Here is a 5,362-nt window from a genome sequence, read left to right on the forward strand (position 1 = left end):
GATAAGCATACTAACCGAAAAAAATATACGAATTTGGGGAAAACTAGCACCGATTGATGAATGGAGGGCGAAATCACGGAGAGGAGGGCGAAATCGTGACGAGAGGGGTGCTGCTTTGGATGAGTTTTTTTGCGAAGTGTGTGGTGTGCGTTTTTTCGCGATCTGGATGAGGCTGCTATATCATTCTGTGTAAACACGCCACTCGTGTTGGCGTCTTTACCCTCTATTATAACACGCCAACCGTGATGGCGTCTTTACCTAAAGACGCAATTCTTTTCGGCGTTTCTAATTTCCTAAACACGCCAACCCTTGAGGCGTTTTTTAATTAAACACGCCAACCCAGTTGACGTGTTTTATTTAAACTGTATTTGGAGAAAATACGGGTAAAATACGAGGACAATATAAAACGCCAACTATGCAGGCGTCTTTACTTAAAGACACGCCAACACGGGCGACGTTTTTCTCATATATGGAATAGATAACAAAATGAGTACATTTACGTTATTTTAAAGGCAAAGTAGCTTATAAACCCGATTTTCTCTATTCGAACAGTCTATGAGTTGCGGACAACAGTGATATCCCTAGTTATCTGGATTTGTGTGACCTTTTATATAGTACTATGTCTGTTTCTTAAAAATAGACCATATTTGTCATTTGTTATTTTTGGATGTTCTTTAAAAATAGACCAGTTCTATTTAAAGATTTTTTTTTCTCTCTAATGGAGTTGGTCTATTTTTCCACTAATAATACCCCAATCACTTTTTCTTTCTATTTCTTGCTTATTTTACCAATTCTATATTAAAACTCGTGTCATTTCAAATGTTGTCTATTTTTTAGGAACGAATAAAGTATGTATCTATTATATACTCCATCCGTCCCACAAGAATATACACTCTTTTCTTTTTAGTCCGTCCCACAAGAATATGCACTTTCTAATTTTGGAAACTCTTTTCTCTCTAATAAGGCGAGACTCATTTTACAATACTTTAATTACTTTTTTCTTTCTACCTCTCTCTTACCTTATCAATTTACATTAAAATTTGTGAAGAATCCAAAGTGTATATTCTTTAGGGACGGATGGAGTAAAAGACCTTTACGATTCAAACTAACAAGTGTCTATTATTAGGCCGACTTTTATTATGAGTTTGGAAAGTAAGATTAGAACTACTTGCAGTCGGTTGAAGTGATGCGTTTCTTCCTATATATTGAGACATGCCTCACCACAAAAGGCCCTATATATTTCCAAACCATTTTCTACAAAAACACACACAAGCAAATCTTCTCTGTCACGCGCCACCTCTCACAAACATCATCTCCATCTTTCTCTCTCTGGTTAGGCAACACTACAGTGGTAGTAGCATTTTTGGTATCAGCAAATTCAAACCCAAATTCCAGCAAATTCATTCACAGCTTCCAACTACTCCCTCCGGAGGGGGAAAATAAGAGCAATTAATAAAGTGACAAAACCCTTATTCAGTTTTCCCTCTTTTTCCAAATTCCGCATTATATATTTCTCTCTAGATCTGAGTGAAACAATGATGGAATGAGCTTCCTCTCTGTTTCCATTTCCAATAAACATCGGGTTCCGTCTAAATTGGGGAAAATGCCAGTTTTTTCATCACTGCTTACGCCTCAGTTTCTCTCTCTTCCCAATTTCGAGACACGCCCACAATAGAATTGGAAAGTCTGCTCATCCATCGCATCGCATGCTCTGTTTATTTCTATTCTGGGCAAAAAATCATGGCGCGAGAGAAAATTCAGATTAGGAAAATAGACAACACCACCGCGCGGCAAGTCACCTTCTCCAAGAGAAGAAGAGGTCTCTTTAAGAAAGCTGAAGAGCTCTCAGTCCTCTGCGACGCTGACGTCGCCCTCCTTATCTTCTCCTCCTCTGGCAAACTCTTCGAGTATGCTAGCTCCAGGTTCCCCTTTTCTCTCTCTCTGTTAATGGAAGTTTAGTGTTATTTTAGATTGCAATTTTACAATGCAATGAGTATTTGTGAATTATGGGGTCCCTGCTGCAGTGTTACTTGTTTTTTTGGCATTATATAATTTATTTATACAAAGGATCAATAATGCGATTGGAGTTGCAGATTACTATTAAAAGACATAGTTGAGGAGGATATGATGATTGGTGTAAGCATTCATTGTTGTTGCCGAAGCGCTATTAAATTCCAGTGCTTTTCGAAACAGATTCACGTTTACTAGTTGAGCCATTATTGGTGCATGATTTGGTTTCATCAATGCTAGTGTCCTTTCAACTTGAGATTCTGATGCTCTATTAAATCTCTAAACTCAAAATCTATAGTTAAGTGTTTTTTTATCTCTATTATTACTAGAAACCTTTGAATAAGCTATGAATCAAATAAAATTAGTTTAGTATAGATTAACTGTGATGGTTTTTCCTTGATGGTGCAATTCTCGAAATATGACCAGTATATAAATTTATCCATTTGAGAAGGGTTTCGAAAGAATACTAAGCGTATGGTTGATGTTACAGAAGAATAATTATGGCCTCAACGGCATGATAAAATATTCAGACATATTGCCACATGCACGTGGAGTATTAATTCTACAGGTGGCTGCTATTTGATACCACTATAATTTAATTTTACTTCTATTTTAATGGAGTACATTATATTTGTAGTGTCGTAAATCAGATTATGGAAGTGGAAGAGATGAATTATTAATTCATTTGATAATTGTGCGTAAATTTTATGACAAATTAAGGTCTTAAATCTTAATTTCACTTTCCACCATTCTCTTAGATCGAATTTGTCACAGCTAATTTAGAAAGAAATGATTAATAAATTGGAGCATTTTCTTTAACAAAGTCTCATTGTTAAATTAAGGGTACCTCAAATGCTCTGAGACGTTTTGGTGCAATGAATAGTGTTTTGTGTTTTGCTAACTGTATTATTCAACACTATTAATGGCGACACTATTTAATTAGTAATTTGATCAGTTTGAACTATATCTAGGATTGAAGTTTATATTTATTGGGCTTGGATGGATGGATTGGACTAGAGATGTTTTTATATATAATTTTTTATGTGTTTAAGATTAACATAAGAATGTTCCATTTTAGTCCAATTATAGTGTAGAATATTCTGCTCTATTTTAGTGAATTAAAAGGCTTGAACGGTGAACCTACAGATAACTAGGTAAGCATTACATCCATCATGACAATGATAGATAGGGAAAGGTAATGGCTAATATAAAATGGTGCAAATATTAGTCAAGAATTTATCATAAAGAGAGTGATCGTTATAAGTTTCCTCCAAGGAGTATTTTCGACCATAGTGATTAATACGTGTTCAAATATTGCCCTTTTAAAATATTTTTCACTATTTTTTGTTACTTATTTACCACTTTTGATACTTATTTTGTCCTCTTCCCTACTATTTGTGGAGGGTAGATGACAAATAAAATGGCCGTAATCACAATACAAAAATCCTCTAATTGGACTCGTTCATAGGAGTACTTGTTACTTTACCAAATCGATATATCATAAGATTAAATCATGTGCTAGAAAAAACCAATATAAGTTGAATGAGTGGCCTTGATTGTGTACCAATGATTTGGTTTTTGCTCTTATCTCAATCATCTTCAAGTTTGTATGAGTGCGTCAAATAATGCAAGTTTTCGGTTATGGAAAGACGTATATGAATGTATTGTTACTCATTTTGGTAACTTGCTTAAAATGCTAGCTAATTACGTCTCCTATGGTTTCGATAAAACGATGAGCACTGCATATATATAGATTGCTCTGAGGTTATTTGTGAGAGAAGCTTCTCTGCTTGATTAGTTCTTGTTTGATGTTACGTAGTATGATGGAAATACTCGAACGACATAAATTGCACGGGAAGAACCTCGACAAGTTGGAGCAACCATCACTTGAGCTGCAGGTATATGACTCTCTTTGCTCTCTGCTCAAAACGAACTTGTTTCAATTTTGCTTCGGTGATGATTGAAGCAAATAACATGGTGTAGCTAGTTGAGGATAGCATCCACTCCAAATTAAGCCAAGAAATAGCTGAGAGAAGCAATCTTCTGAAGCAAATGAGAGGGGAGGAGCTTCAAGGATTAAGCATCGAGGAGCTCCAGTATCTCGAGAAGTCCCTTGAGGTCGGATTGAGCCGCGTTATGGAGAAAAAGGGAGAGAAAATCATGGATGAGATCACTCTACTTCAAGAGAAGGTATGTAACTACGTATGTGTATTGTGTATACGTTACAATTACATGGGTCGCGATTAGTTGAGAACTATCTTAAAATGAGAACTTGATAACTCATCGGTTGGCAGCACAAAATCGTATCAGTTGGATTGAAAGTCAGCAATTGATATGGTTTGTGCGTCCAACTGATAAGTTCTCAAATTCTTATTTTGAGATAGTTTTCAATTGATCACAACTCTACCTTAGAACAAGAAAACTTTGTTGCCAAAAATATATGTCTGGTCTTGGTTGTTACGTTGCGAATTATATATGCAGGGGAAGCAACTGATGGAGGAGAACCAACGGCTAAGACAACAGGTGGCTAACATATCATCAGACAGTGGAGTGGAGGAAACACAGTGGCAGCTGAATCGGAAAACATAGTCTACGACGAAGGCCAGTCTTCCGAGTCTATCAATGCCAGTAACTCACTTGGTCCTCCTCAAGATTACGACAGCTCCGATACATCACTCAAGCTGGGGTGAGCCTTCTCCCTCGTCTTTCTCGTCGCATTTAATTTCGAACAACACTAACACAACATAGTAGTAGATGATTTTGTGCTTGATTGCTTGCAGGCTGCCCTACTCTGGCTAACAGCAGATACAAGTGCTGATTATTAGTAAAATTTATTAGGTGGCTAACTCCAAAGGTTTGAGTTAATGTATTAAGACAGGAAGAAATGCTACTAAACTCTCTCTAACTTATTACTAGGGAGTATTTCATAGTATGTTTTAGTATCTAGTTTTAATTAGTTTCATGTGTTATTAGTTGGCATTCTATGCACAATGTTTGCACCTCAATGAATTAAATCCTAGGTGAAGGAAATTGAATTGTCACTATTTCTTTGTGGAAGGTTGAGTTTTTTTTAACTCGGACATTAATTTGTTGCAAGATAATCGCTCAATATAAAATCTATAAAGAAATCAAGCTTAGTGATAAAATATTATGGAATACTCAACTTTCTCCAAATAGATGCTTACGCTTATGTGTTAGTTAACCAAGGCAAGAGACTTCTTCGTTTAGGGGAGAGGCTGCTACTCATCTACAACAGAGGGTGTTGTGTTCCAATTTCCAAAACATATTTGCTTGATAGTACTATATTATTTAATGTACAAATATCCATTTTCTTCTTTTACGCTCACAATTG

General features: G+C 36.0%; 1 pseudogene; it reads left to right on the plus strand.

The window, feature by feature from the left end:
• Positions 1 to 1,222: 1,222 nt before the first annotated feature.
• LOC121784649 lies at positions 1,223 to 5,067 on the plus strand (annotated as a pseudogene).
• Positions 5,068 to 5,362: the final 295 nt, after the last annotated feature.

The sequence above is a fragment of the Salvia splendens genome, chromosome 21, assembly GCF_004379255.2.
Source record: "Salvia splendens isolate huo1 chromosome 21, SspV2, whole genome shotgun sequence".
Taxonomy (NCBI): Eukaryota; Viridiplantae; Streptophyta; class Magnoliopsida; order Lamiales; family Lamiaceae; genus Salvia; species Salvia splendens.